Below are 15,990 nucleotides of genomic sequence, written 5' to 3' on the forward strand. Positions count from 1 at the left end.
AATTTCTCAAATAAATTGATATCTTGTTTAAGAAGGAAACAAAGAGTGTTGCATTACCTATGATAATTTTTTTAGCATTTTAAAGCTATTTACATAGAAATCTTTGCGATATTAATGATGAAATATAAAAATTATTTAAATAATCTCTACTCCAAAGTAGACGCATTGTCAGTATGTTTCTTACTCTACATATTATTTGTTGAATACTTTCTAATACTGGCTTTTCTGGGCCTCGCCTAACTTGATGGTTAGGACGCTTGACCCATAACATGTGAGTGGTGGGATAGAAACCTGTCGCCGAATATGTTATCATCTCAGCTGTTGAAACGTTATATATAACAATCATTCTTAGCATACCTCTAAGAGGTCAAGAATCGGCTTTAAATGGTGTTTATTAGTTGTTTCCCTCTAGTTATCACTTCCAAATTAGGGACGGCTAATGTAGATAGTTCTCTTGTAGCTTTGCACAAAAATTCAAAAACAAACATTGTGTTTCAATTTATTTGATAAAGATATAGTTAATTTATGTAAACTTATCCGAAATCGTTATTATTTACAGAACATTTTTCTTATTTATTCTTCGAATCTGCTGTTATTTACTGGTTTGTCTGTTTGACACTCGTCAGAAAATCGGGTTTACTTGAAAATACAAGTAGACAGGCCACAGGAGATGTGCCATCAGAATTTATTGCATAGTTTTGTAGTATTCAGGCATATCATGGTCTTCCGCCTTTTATCGTATCATGTAACATTTCTAACTTATTGATTATTAATTTTCACACTTTCATGGTAGTATTAAGTGGTTCAAGGCTGCTGACATTGTATTTCTAGGTGCTCTATCCTTTTGTTGTTTTAGTAGGTGACATCGTTTGATGCTATGTATTGAATCTAGATTAAATGAGCTGAAACTGGAATATCCTTTGTTGACCACTTGTAAAGTTAATTCAAACTTACAGCTAACCAATGTTGTCAGTTAACAGAGATCAAGAGGTGAAACTGTTCACTGGACTAGGAAATCAAGTTGATATTTGGAGCACAAATACATTTCCTTTATCAACCAGTTTTCTTTTATTGCGCTAGGTGTGATAATTTTAATTGACTACAACTGCCTGTTAAAATAAATAGAGACAACTTTTTAGCTTTTATACTGAGGTCTTCTTCAGGTAACTGTAGTTACTTATGTAGAGTCTCATGGCCATGTGATATATAGTTCAGACTGTATAGAAGACGAAACTTTGTCCACTTGTCTTTCAAAAGCGGTTTTACTCCATTAAAGTTCTCGAACTTTCTACATTGTCTGAAATTCCATTGAAACAGTGCTCCTGATTTGTCTGCAGTAAAAGACATATTTTCTACTAGAAGACACTTGTGGTTGGTACTGGAGCTTTCAGTGACGAGTGAAGGGTGTGTTTTTTCTTATAGCAAAGCCATATTGGGCTATCTCCTGAGTCCACCGATGGGAATCGAGCCCCTGATTTTAGCGTTGTAAATCCGTAGACTTATCGCTGTACAAGCGGGGGACCACGAGTGAAGGAAAACTTCATCCCGAAATGCTAGCTAGGGAGGAGCAAGACTTAACTATCATTTTGGGGTATGCATACTGAATCTTTTTTGTTGTTTTAATAAAGATTCTGCTTATTTGTTTCAAACTTGCTCAGTCCATTTGTTCACACACTAAGAAGAACGCTCTGATACTCGTCGGGAAATTAGTATTTAACTGAAAATACCAAAGTATCTCAAATGGTAATATCTTTATAATCACTTGCCTGATCACATGAGTTTAAAAAGATTCAAGTGGTACTTCTATTGAAAAGAGTGACAGTTTCTGGATTTGGAAGCATTTGCAACAGAAAAGAAGAGAGACAGTTTTATTGGAAAGGTGTTGAGTATAAGAAAACTCGTCTCCTCTACTTAGTACTTTTGTCAGAGCTGTTAAGTACACGAGAATTCTTTTCTTGCAACTACTGACTCAAAATATTTTCTCATATATGGTGGACCCAGCCCACTCAAGTAAACAGTTACCCTGATGTTTTATTTCAGTTGGGGGGAAGCATATACTAAGCTCCCAGGCTGTCACTAGTCAGACTATATGAGATCCAACTCTGGTCAAGACCATAAAAGTGGACAGATGCTAAATATAACACTGGTTGTTAATTTTTGTTAGTCAGAGTTGTCTTTCAAGCAAGTGTGGCAACGTAAATCTACGGACAAAGAGTGTAGTACATGGAAAAGACACCTTTCAGAACAGAAAGACTCCCCATAACAGTGACAGTAGTAAGAGACACATGAAGTTGTGCAGAACTGAACAACGAACCATTGCAGTAGCTCATCACCCTATAGCCATGAATCATGGATTGATTGTTAGTTGGGTATTGGAATCCCTGTGAGTAGCTTCCATCTGGAACCAAGGATGTCAATGGCATCCATTGGGATTTGAGAGAGAGAGATTGTGGCTCGACAAACTAGATTCTTTGATTGAAGTCAGTCATACAACAGTTTTAATAAAATATTCAAGGAAACAGAAATGGGTGACATAGATTGATTCCTGAAATTATTGAGGCACATCACTGCCTGAAATAGATGGACTCAGAAGCAGCCTCTGTAATACTTGGCTCTGAGCTTAGTTGATCTGGCCCTTAATGCTGTTGAACACTTGAATGAGGACCAGCAATACAAATGGGAAACCAAAATGTTTGAGTTATGTTATTAGAGTTTGATGCAGAAAAGATTCATGGAATCATTCAGGCTATGATCAAGATTCAGAAGAGAACTGACACGAAGGGACTGGCTCCATATGAAGATTGTCTTTACCAGTTGCCACTAAAAATATACTTAGATATGGCCTCTTCAGATCTGAAAGACATCTTGGTCAATAACTTATGAAGGTGCTATTACATAAGCTCATTGAAAAAGCTTTCAAGAGTTGTACCATCCATTGGTGGAATTATCACTCCAGGTGTTTCCACTGCAGTAGACTGAACTCAGTCAAAGGGTTAACACCTAGCTACATCTATGGGACAGAAATATTAGATAACCATTCTATTCTATAGTAAATGCATGTCTTTTCAAGGGTTATATGCTGCATGTCATGCGAGATCTGTTTGTGAGTTATGTGCTATAACAAGGGTATGCTCCTCCACAAGGACTATCCATGTAAAATATTGCAGCCATGGTTGATTACTCTGTCTAGATATTGTTCAGAATGGGAATTGCTTGTGCAGTTGTGGAGCACTGATGATAGAAATGCCTGTACTCCCAATGCAGTAAAGAAAACAAAGCTATTTCTTCAGCCAATAACTTACTAATCTACTTTGTCAATATGTTTACAATTAGTAAATCAAACAAGGATATTTACACCAGCCATATGCTTGGTATGCACTGATAAGAGTGCAAGACGAGAGGCTAAGATCGTGATATACATGGAATAAACAAGAAACCTAACGTAACTTGTGATCTTTCCAGACTTCTGAGTGAGAACATTACTACAGTCAGTGAAAATATCGACTTTTCCTGTCAATTTTGATAGATTAGATGTTACGGGAGAGATTTATCTCTGGCTTAATCTGTGCTCTGTTGCCCACTGAATGAAGGTGGTTATTTCTGATCTTTGGGCAGTAATAAGCATTTCTAGGGATGGATATATTGTGGTGTTTATAATAAGCTTCGCCTACGCATGAGATGAGCTGATGTTCCAAATAAAGGTCATTTAATGCTGCACAAACTGAACTCAGGAAAAGTGGACTGCATGAGTGTGTAGCAAAAAGAATAAATAATACGACCTTAATGTGCATAGATAATGTTCCAAGTTTAATACGAACGAGATCTAATGCATCAATGTTTTGCAACATGGTTATATAGTCTACAAACAAAATAAACTAATTTTTATCCAACAAAAACAAGTAATATTAGTTTGTGTTGTGATCAGCATGACAAGGAATAAAGTCATAATGCTGCTTTGCAAGTACGGACTATAAGCTATCCAACTGGACACTAACATGATCATAGGTATAGTTGGCAAAGTGGAAGTAAAGGATACTAGAGGTAGCTCTAAGGTTGTTTTCGTCACACGACGTTAAAGAGCAAACAAACCATCATCACACCTGGGAGAGTTTGTTGTTGATTGCTCTGACATTCTGGATTCCCTGCAAAGAAAGCAACTCACTGACGTGTTTAGTACATATACCAATAAAACAGTGACTTATCATCATATAGACATGGTGACATAGTCTGATAAAAATAACCATTCTAAAGACTTCCATGAGCACTAAGGAGGTTGCAAGCACTGGCTGCTGCAGGACGGAGTACTACAGACTTCAAAAAATGCTTGGTCATCTCAAGTAACGATTGTTATAAAACGAAAAGTATAAGAATGTCCTCTAGAAGTCGGCTAGTGAATGCAGTAGCTCACATTGATGCCTTCTTTTTATTTTAGACCAATGTCTGGATTTATCAGAAGGCTCCTATTGGTTTAATACCTTGGATCTTGTGTTCAAATGCTGATAAGTCGCACTAGACGATGAACGCAAAGCTAAGACTGTTTTTAAAATGGGAGAGAGTCAACATGAATTCCACTTCACCCCTTTTAGTCTATGTAATGCACCAACTCCTTTCGAGTGGCTGGTGGAGCCTACATTCAAGGAACTGCAATGGAAGAGACGCCTGGACTATGTCAATGATGTTCTGGTGTTTAGCCATATTTTTCAGCCTGTTTCTAAGAAGCTGAAGGTTTTATTCAAGTGCACATGAAACTGAAACTAAGGAAGTATTTGCTTATGTGAATGAAAATGGAAGAAAATTCTTGATTACATTGAGGAGAGGAGTGAAGTATTGACAGACCTGATTAAAATAATGTAAAAATATTTGGGTCTTCCTGGAGAAAAAAAGATTTCTGTACATAGCTGGTCCATTCATAAGGCTGCAAGATGTTATCATTATACACTTGTTGTCCTCTACTATTTCACAAAACGGGCTGATGCTTATTTATTGAGCAGTGTGTCAACATAAATTATCATGAATATGTTACTCCAGTACTAGATAGTATAATCCAGAGCATAGGAGTAAACCTACATTGACTAGGAAGTTCATTACAATAGTTAACTTTTACTAAATTGTGTAGATTGTTAGTTGTGATGAAGACTTGATGAGTAATACGGACTACCAAGTAGATGCTTGCCAAGTTTGTTAATCCTAAGAGAACTGGCTTGGATAAACTCTTGTCATATTTAATGATTGATAATATGGAGCAATGTAACAGGGACAAACGGGCTGTTTGCCGAATTTAGTCAAGTTTGGATAGGAATTGTTACTCCCTTTCGATGTGATTTATGGTCCTCTACTATGAGGAAAATTCATCAATGTTCCAGAAAGTATGTGGAGTAGTAAAATCAATGATGGTATACGAGTATGATATGAGATGGTATGAAGGTCTCGTATGCACATCATTTCGCCCAACAAATATTTGGTAAGGCAGTATAAAGACAGAATAAGTGAAAGAATGGATGCTTCAATGCAGCGACTGGAAGTGATTGAGGTATGTGCTAGCTGTATGAAGGTAGTTGGGATTTTATTGCAGTAGTCTGTAACGGATACTCTGACAAGTTCGTCATCCAGCGCACGAGCTCCCGTGTTTGTTTGTTGAATTTTGTGCAAAGCTGCTAAAGGGCTTTTTATGCTAGCCATTCTTAATTTCAAAGAGATAGTGATAGACTAGATGGAGACAGCTAGTCAAGACCACCATTGCCCACTCTTGGTCTACTATTTACCAACAAATAGTTGGATTGACCATCACATTGTAATTCTCCCATGGGCGAAATGGCGAGTATTTTTAGTGATGGACAAATAGTTTGCGATCCGATTACTACATTTAAGCTACATGAGACATGAGGCACACAAACGTGTGTGAAGCATGTGTCAGTAAATTGCATCCATACATCAGAGACAAACACCTCGTGTACTGGAGAGGAAACCAGTTGGTTATAGGAGGTTGAGAATATTGTCTTTAACAATCTCTTTCTGCCTAATGATAATAAGGAAGTCGTGGATACGTATCTGATGGTGTTCAGCAAATCAGATGAGTAGTCACCAGAAGTAGAAGTGACTATCTGCTCCAATTGCTAGAGAAACTGTCGACATAGACTTTCAGATGGCTACAGATAAGAATAACCATCACTGTTAGAATGATCTTTCGATTGCAATATTAAAAGGAAAGAGCATTAATTTCTTTCCAAGCTACAAAACTATGCAGACTTTAATGTATGTATTACATTGTCGCCTGGAACTAAATTGGCCTGTATTTTATGATTTTGTGACTACTATTCAATTATTGACAATAAGGACAGTTGTTTAGCTGTATGATATTGGACTGAAAAAAGTGGTATTCTTGGTTTCCAAACTAATGAGGGATAATGATTTGTAATGCACAAACAACATTGTACAATTATCACTCGATTCTTGATAGTTAGGCCGATTATTTGATTGAAAGAATGTTGTGAACTCTTGTTTTCCAAGGCATAAAATTATTTTTTTTTTGTAAAACATCATCTACTATTTCTGACAATTTATATGTGCATGTTATATCACCCAGTGCTCTCGAAATGTTAACTGATTTTTGTGGAAAAATGCCAAACGTAAGATCAACAGAAGTTCAGCTTTTTCTGAATATGGATTGGGATATAGTAGTAACAGCACGAAGTTTAATCGTGATAAAGTAAAATATTAGGGGTTGAATGAAACTGTGAGTAGTGCATGAAAATCACAAATAAATGGTTTAGGTATTATAAAAAATATACTTATACTGTGTATCTAGTATTTAATTTGATTGTAAATGTAATATTTTCAGTCGTGCAGATTGAAAGGTGTTTGATAAGCTAACACTTATACTGGCTACTTCCTAGTGTTGTTTCATTACAAACTGACGTTTTAAGCATAGAAATGTAGGCTAAAAATGCTGTAAGGAAAATAGAAGATACCACCTCTGCTGTCAAATCTTGTAATTCGCGTCGTAACTGTTAGACAATTCGTAAATAGAAGAAAGTCCCTAAATGAAGACAAGAAGAGTGTGGCAAAGGTGAACAGTCAGAGTAGTGATTAAGTCACCTCATCCAAGTCATATTTGTTGTTCCTACTGGCACTAAGCTGATGACATGTTAGAGATGAAATACAGCATAACAGTTTGGAATAAATGTTCTCATCGTCTGACAAGGACAACAGAATACAACAAAGCCATAGGTAGCTTTGCAAATGAAACCTAAGGAACTAGGGGAACGGAAAGTCCTCGTGTTCCTGAGACACGTGTTTTGCGATTGACGATGAACCTGAGTATACATTACACATCTAAATGTGTTTCTTGATCATTATTTAGTTCATTGTCATAACCATCTGCTACGAATCCCTCTCCTCTTTTTAACCTACACAATTGTCTGAACCTTTGACCAATTAGAACATAGTTAACATGCAAAGTTAGTTGCAAACTCTCTTTGTTAACCTGAAGATGACCTAAGAAGGTCGAATCTTGTTCTGTACTTTATTTTAATTAATGTTTTAATACTCATACTAACCGTCTTGACAATATAGAGCTGTACGTTTGTATTTGAATCTCGATTTTTAGTATTTAAAATCAAGTTCTAGCCATGAACAGCCTGTGTTTCATCTACTGCCCGACGTTTCTCTTGCTTTGTTACACATTCTGTTTTCTTTTCTCATGGGCTCTGAAGATAGATTCCTCATTAAATTTTGAAGCCTTGTATCAAGTAAAATGATATTATCCAGAAAACAAAAAATTATTGGTTAACATTGATCATTAATAAGCTTATAAGTGTACATACATATATTGCTTATTGACATGTCCGAATCGGAAAAATTGCCAAGGTATTAAATGTTACTTGTGTCTGTAAGCTACTTGTGATGGTCAAAGAAGGCCCTCTTTGTCCCTGGAAGGTACCCAGAATTGGATAATTGGAGTTCAAGCCATTGCATCAGGAGGAACTGAGTCTCCAATTAGCTCAGGAGCAGAGTTTAGTATCACTGTTTATGCTGCTTGGAGTTGGAGACTGAAGAACATATACCAGTTATTTATTGCATCATAAGGTGTGATATGATTACAAGGAGGAAATTACCTCCTTCAATCTTTAATGGGCTCACAATATCAAAATAACTTTCTGGTGCTAAATATATCCCAAGATATGTCCAAGCACTGGAAAATAGAAATTGGGACAAACTCTTGGCTTCAACAAGAATTCGTCGTTAGTAATTAAGAACAGAACGATTTAATCGTCAAAGAATATAAAATCTCGAGATTTAAAACTGATGAGAGATCCAAAAAACATTAGTCACCTTATACCCTTGTGCAAATTAATTGAAACAAGACGAAAAATTACGATTTTTTTCAATTTTTTGCGTTTTATTTCTGGGAATCCAAAAATTACTCACAAATTAATACATGATATGACCGCCTTTATTTTTCAGAAGATCATTAATCCGCTTTGGCATGGAGTCCACGAGTTGACTGCAATTTTACTAATTTTGGATCTCGGTACCACACCTCAATTATGGCCTCAATTAGCTTATCTTTCGTAGTAGTCTTTTCCCCGAAGTCTTTCTTTAAAATCGCCCAAAGATTTTCAATAGGATTTAAGTCCAGACAGTTTCCAGGCCAGTCCAGCATCTTTATTCGCATTGTAGTCATAAAATTATTCACAAGTTTCGATGTGTGGCACAGAGCCAGATCTTGCTGAAAAATGCCAGATCCATCTGGAAATCTCTTTTTCAATTCTGGAACGGCTCTTCTCTGCAAAACTTCGATGTACTGTGATCCTCGCATCATACCTTCTACGATATGTAAGTCTCCGACGCCATAGTAGCTGAAAAAGTCCCTAAACATCTTCTTCAAGCGATGTTTTACGATCTGATTGATGTGAGATTCTCGAAGTTTCTCACCTGGTGATCTGGAAGCATGCAGACGTCTTTGACACTGTACAAAGAAATGAATCTCGTCACTGAATAACACCTCCCTCCATTGTTTTTGTGTCCAGTTCTTGTATTTCAGACTCCATTTGATACCTTTTTTCTTCATTGAGTTGGTGAGAAGTTGTTTTTTGACTGGTCTCCTTGCCCTTCTAACGCAATTTCGAATGACGTAATATTCCTCAAAATTTCGTCATATACCCCAAAATAGATCAATCGTACTGCAAAACACAGTTAATGACGCTGTCTGTGTGAAAAAATGACCATTAAAGGAAATCAGCCGGTCCAGTGAGCCTACACCGGCCGCCATGCTGAAATTATTGTGAAAAGATCATTTGTTTCAATTACTTTGCACAAGGGTGTAGGTTCTAAGGCACCAACGGCAAAGATACCAAAAGCGAAAAATAAGCTTTTAGATCACTTACGTTAAAGCAGGACAGGCACCCGACGCTGTGGTGTGACCACAAGCAGATCTCAAGGCACCCGTGGTTGCCATTAAAATATTACAATAACAGTGGAAGCTCTGCACTCATTAGTGCATATGGAAGACAAGGGTCTGACGGTTTTTTATGTTGTATTATCATTTTATTTCGTATCTTCTTGTTCATATATTTGGTTTTTGGTTTCATTTAATTAATGGCATGACTTGATTTTCTCATGTATGCAAGTAGGCCCGGCATGGCCAAGCGTGTTAAGGCGTGCGTCTCGTAATCTGAAGGTCGCGGGTTCGCACCCCCGTCGCGCCAAACATGCTCGCCCTTTCAGCCGTGGGGGCGTTATAATGTGACGGTCAATCCCACTATTCGTTGGTAAAGAGTAGTCCCAAAGTTGGCGGTGGGTGGTGACTAGCTGCCTTCCCTCTAGTCTTACACTGCTAAATTAGGGACGGTTAGCACAGATAGCCCTCAGTAGCTTTGAGCGAAATTCAAAAACAAACAAGCATGCAAGTATGTGTGAATAAGCAGAAATTTAAAAGTTGTAGTATTCGTACCTATATCATTAAGGATTTGTTACACTTTGAGGGAGATGACTGTTGTTTATTTATTTTTATTGTTTTATAATAGACCCAATTCTTCTTGGTTTGATTTGGTATTTAAGGTACAATATAGAAAAAAACGTCTGGTTATTTGAAAAGCTATTAAGGATAATTAAACTTTATTGCGTTTTTGTTTGAGTATTGTGCTAGGTTGGGTATGATATAACATCTTAGTTATTTAATTAATTTGTTTGAGTATTGTGCTGGGTTGGGTATGCTATAACATCTTAGTTATTTAATTAATTTGTTTGAGTATTGTGCTAGGTTGGGTATGCTATAACATCTTAGTTATTTAATTAATTCTTTTCAGTGCTTAATTGCCCTAAATCAGAACTTTGATGTAACAATAAAAATCGCGGGTCAGTTCAAAGAACAAAGCAAGATATTTAAGTAATTTGTTGAAAGTAGTAAATGGTCCGGTTTGCAGTGTTAGCTGAAACTGGAAACATTCGACTTACTCTGACATGTTGCATCGTTTAAATTGTTTGAGATCTTGTGGGTTAAATGAACGTTCTTTACCATTTCAGATCTTAGAGATTGGATCGCTGTCTCAGTAAATTGTCGGAAACCACTAAAATACAAGTACAGAGAACATTTATTACGTGCTACACGCGTTTATTATGTCATTTTTGTCAAACATCATGTATCGTCAAGTTTGAAGTACTTTTAGGAGATCATCATATGAAAATTATTTCTCCATAAATTTCTGTTTGTGCAAGATTAGAGGGAAGACAACTAATCATCACCACCCACCGCCAACTCTTGGGCTACTCTTTTACCGAGGAATAGTGGGAGTGACCGTCACATTATAACGCTCCCACGGCTGAAAGGGCAAGCATGTTTGGTGTGACGGGGATTCGAACCCGCAACCCTCAGATTACGTACGAGTCAAGTGCCTTAACCATCTAGCCATGCCGGGGACCATGAATGTTAATATCCTTAGGAAATAATTTAAAGGATTTTGACACTTTAATTTCAGTAATGCGTTTAATCAGGATTTTTTTAGGGAGATCACTTTCGATACACGGAAAAATAGATCTCTACGAATATTCTGCTTGCATTGTATGCTTTAAGAAAATACACATTGGGCTATCTTTTTTGTTCCCCGCATCGAATCGAAGTCGGGATTTTAGTGCTGTAAGTCTATCAACTTACCGCTGTCCTACCGGAGGATTACACGAATATAGTTGTAAGGAAATAACAAAGTATTTATATTATAGGTTATAATAAAAATAAAATAATAAAAGCGATTTCCCATTTTATTTTTGCCATATTTTTTAAAACCAGTCAACAATTTGTTTCAATTTATTTATTTTATTTTATTATATATAAAATATAGTTCAGATATTTAAATAAGTATCACCTAGAGAATAATATAATGCATAACAGTTCTTCGTTTTGCTTAAATTTCCATAAAGCTACACTGGGGGTGCCTGCACTAGCCTTCCTTAATTTTGAAATGAAGTTATAAAACAGAAGGAAGACAGAATGTAACTCAGGACGGCTGGTATGGGTTTTAACGCTTTTATTAATAAAGCAGAGAACAATGTTTCGACCTTATGTTATCTTCAGGTTAACCTGAGATACTTGTTTACTTCAAGTGGGTTTCTCGTCATCACAAAGAAGAAAGACAGCTAGTCAACATCACCTATTTCAAACTCTTGAGCTAATCTTTACCAGCAAATTGTAGGACTGGCTGTAACATTATAACGTACCCACGGTTTAAATGGTGAGCGTGATCAGAGCGGGTTTTGAGTTTCGAGTAAAATTACTCGAGGGCAATTTCCGGAAGTTGTTCCTAATTTAGATGTAATAAATTAGAGAGAAGACAATTAGTTTGTCTCTTGGGCTACTCTGATATTGGGATTGACCGTTACATTGTCATGCTCCCACGGCTAAAACGACGCGAATGTGCAGCGATGGGATTCGAACCTGAAACTTATAGTTTGCGAATCGAGCGCTCTTACTATTTCAGGACAGGAAAACTTTATAGAGAAGTAAGTTTCGTTCAGTTTCAAACTGTTCGTATCTTCGTATTTCTAATTTAAAGTTAGTTATAAACAAATATCTCTATTTTTGTAAACATGTTAATAATATAAAAACATTACTTTTACATAAATTTATACACTTTGCCTAGAGTGTTATTACTTTAATTTTAAATAACTTGCTGTAAAAAGTATAAGAAATTATATGTTTTATTCAGAATTATTACTAGCATTACGTAATGTATCTGTAAAGCAATTTCTAAATGGAATGGCTAGATCCAACTTCAATTGTTAGGCTATTCTTGTCTCACCGAATAGTGAAATTTGATCGTTAATCATACTGGTCACACACGTTTCAAATACGCAGAACGCGCTTAAGTAGCAAATGAACACGAACCATAAACCTCAAATTCACAGTCCTAGAACGCTAACCAAATAGTCCATGCTCGACCCAGTCAAGAAGTGTATTCGTGTTTTGTTTTATAAAGTGTGTTCGTAAAGAAAGGGGATTTTTATTTCTTGAACGTCAAGAGTATCAAATTTCAACTACCAATTACACTGATGATGCTGAGGTTGTAGGCTGCTGGAAATTGTTGATAAATGTTGATCACATAAACAACTTTCCTTAAGAAATACTAACAATAAAAACAGTAACCCTTACAAAAAACATTTATAATCACTGGGACATACATTCAGCCTTTTCACTATCTTTTGTTAAGAACTAGATTGTAGTTATTTTTACGTAATTGTACTGCATGCCACCTAACGTGAAAACACATAACTTATATTACCTTAGTAGCTGAATAATATTGACCTTTTAGCATAACCATTCGTTGGCAGCGACTTACTTATCTAAAGTATGGAAAAGAAAAACACCTTAGTTTCTTTCTGCATTTATGGTTTCTTTTTTTTTGTATTAACTAGAAAATAATATTTATAAAAGGCATATATAATTAAATTTAAAGATACATTTAAAATATTTTACAGAAGCAATAAACTAAAGCAATGCAAAGGGGGATACCATGACACCTTATAAGTGTAGTGAGTGTTGTTACAATAACTTTAAAGAAACAACGAAGTATGACATAACCTAGCCTGTTTTTCATACTTCATAGCATGTCTTGAAATACAAAACATACTAGTTCACACTATTTATTGTATTTAATTTTATTACATCTTTCATTAATATGCCATTGATCGAATACATTTTGCACTTTTTTGAGTATTTGACATTTGTAATGTTTTGTGGGCTTGTTTCTTAAAATCCAAATTATTTCATTACCTGTTAATATGGCTAAAACACATTAACCAACAATTAAAAACATGTTCATCAGTGTTATATAGTTTCCCAATATATATGTAGTGAAAGATGATCAGAATAGACGAACGTACTTAACATTTCAAACAAACAACTGCAAAAACAAAGCAAATATTTTATATGAATTTAGTGACCATTATAACAAATAAAAAGATAGATAGATGGACAGATGAATGAGAGCCGTCCACTGACTTCGATCACGGCTGATGCAGGCGCTGTCCGTTGGTTCTATTTCCACGCGTTAAATTTCCGGAGCTGCGTAAATTTCACTACGCATCCATTTTCAGTCAAAGGATGTCAGGAGCACGCGGCGTTCTCGACCTCCCCTTTCAAACAAGGAAACAGATCGATATTTCGCTATATTACAATTTCAATTAAGCAAGATTGTAAATAAGAGATAGTTCAATTATATGATGGACTACAGGAGAAAGAATAGCCACAAGGGACAAAAAGTTTGATATTATAGAAAACCAAATTAAAATATACCAAATCAACCCTAAGTCTGAGAATAACACAAAAATTTAATGTGTTTAATAGTTATCTAAAACATGAAGCTAATATTTGTTTTGCATTTTCATAAAGCTTCTATAACAAATCTTCAGTTTGTGTTGAAACGTGAAAGTACATAATCTTAAGGTGAGATTTCTTTTATTGTTTCTCTACTGGTTTGTATGAGTCCGTCTCTTAAGACGTATATTTTAAACAAAGATAGCTCTCATTTGTTATAAAAACTATGCAGCCAATCTGTTTGAACGCCACTTGTTGACTTAGTCTACGTGAAAGTAATTTATACAATCAGAGTTTTTTTTATAGAGTCAGTCTATGTGAATGCCAATTATAAATAATTTATCGTCGTGAATGTCACTTGTACAGACTTATTCTGCCTAAATTTTAACGGTGCGGAATTAGTCTGTATGAATGTCAATTGTACAGAGTCAAAGTGGTTTCGTTCGAGTTTCGCGCAAACTATTCGAGGGCTATCTGCAATAGCCATCTCTATTTTAATAGTAAAAAACTATAAAGCAGGCAGCTAGTCATCACCACCCACTGCCAACTCTTGGGCTACTCTCTGATTAATGAATAGTGAGATTGATCGATTAATTATAACGTCACACGGCTGAAAGGGCAGGCAGTGTGGTTGGACAGGGATTATAACTCCCGAACCTCAAAGTGCGAGTTATGCGTCCTAACCACCTGGCAGAGTCAATGTGAGCGAATGTAATTTGTACAGATTTATCCTGCGTGAATGTCACTTGCAGAGTCGATGCAAGTGAATGCCATTTGTACAGGGGTGATTTGATACACGGAATTTTTGTTTATTTGAAGTTAAGCACAAAGCTGCACAATGGGCTATATGTGCTCTGTTAACCACGAGTATCGAAAACCGGTTTCTAGCGTTGTAACTCGATATACATTTCGCTGCACTATTGACAGGCAACATAAGAAATTATTTTAATTTTGTTATTATTTCTTTCGTTTCTCGTTCTTAGATTTTGTTAGTGTTTGTTTGGTTTAACCAGTTGACGTTTCTTTTCGTCGTTTCGATTTTGATATCTACTTTCCTTTCAGATTTGTTCTTTTGAAATGCTTGTGTTGAATACAAGGATTGTTTCTCTTTGTTAAAATAAAAATCGAATTAACAGAAACGTTTTGAGCTTTTCTTTCACAAGATGGCGTGAAAACCGCGTGCTGTAATTGGTTTCTGTAGTTGGTCTTCTTTTACGTTGTTAAGAAATGTGTAATGTAATGACACTTGCACCCTTATCAGACAAGCTGTGCGCACGTTCCGTATATTTACGGACTGACCAATCAATGGCTACGAGGAATGATTTATCTCTTACTGCAGGGAACTCTTGTATCATGTACCGCGGTGACGTTTCTGCAAGACGTAATGAAAAGTGACGTCACTTTACACAAAGTAATACTCCGAAAAAGCTACTAGTTGCTTAAAGACGAACAATCTCATGACTTTGTGGTTGTAACAATCTTTGGAATAGACAGTCAGAACACCATAAAGATACGTCATAGTTGTAAGTAGCATATTAACCTTTCTTTATGTTTCTTGTAAAATATAGTCTTTTATAATTATGCAACATAGATAGATAGATGAGCGAGAATATAATTTGTAGGATAGTGTGACGAACAGATGAATAGTATAGTAATTAAAAAAAAAGTTAAAATGAAACTGTCTTGAAGCAAGATTAAGACGACAAAATATCTCATAAATGAATAAAAACAGAATTCTTCTGCGGTTGTCACAAAACGGTTGATTGAAATAATAAATATTCTAAAAATATCTCCTTTTGTTGTATCGTAAGTAGGACTTGTTTTCTAATGGACATCGCGTTTATAATATTTATTTTGCTGCAAATAATAACAAGATATATTCTGTTTGTCTATAAACTTAGTTACGCAATAATAAAGGATATATTCTGTTTGTCGTTAAGTTTAAAGCTGCACAACAACAATAACAAGATATATTCTGTTTATTGTTAAATTTAAAGCTGCACAACAATAACAAGATATATTCTGGTCATTGTTAAGTTTAAAGCTACACAATAATAACAAGATATATTCTGGTCATTGTTACGTTTAAAGCTACACAATAATAACAACATATATTCTGGTCATTGTCACGTTTAAAGCTACACAATAATAACAAGATATATTCTGTTTATTGTTAAATTTAA

General features: G+C 35.6%; 1 protein-coding gene across 1 annotated transcript in view; it reads left to right on the forward strand.

The window, feature by feature from the left end:
* Positions 1-15,139: 15,139 nt before the first annotated feature.
* LOC143238034 (sodium-dependent neutral amino acid transporter B(0)AT3-like) overlaps positions 15,140-15,990 on the forward strand; it is a 96,129-nt gene continuing 95,278 nt past the window's right edge. Inside the window, exon 1 of the mRNA XM_076477933.1 lies at positions 15,140-15,330. The gene's annotated coding sequence lies outside the window, so the exon portion shown is untranslated. The remainder of the gene's footprint in view (positions 15,331-15,990) is intronic.

This window comes from Tachypleus tridentatus, chromosome 13 (genome assembly GCF_004210375.1).
Source record: "Tachypleus tridentatus isolate NWPU-2018 chromosome 13, ASM421037v1, whole genome shotgun sequence".
In the NCBI taxonomy this organism is placed as follows: Eukaryota; Metazoa; Arthropoda; class Merostomata; order Xiphosura; family Limulidae; genus Tachypleus; species Tachypleus tridentatus.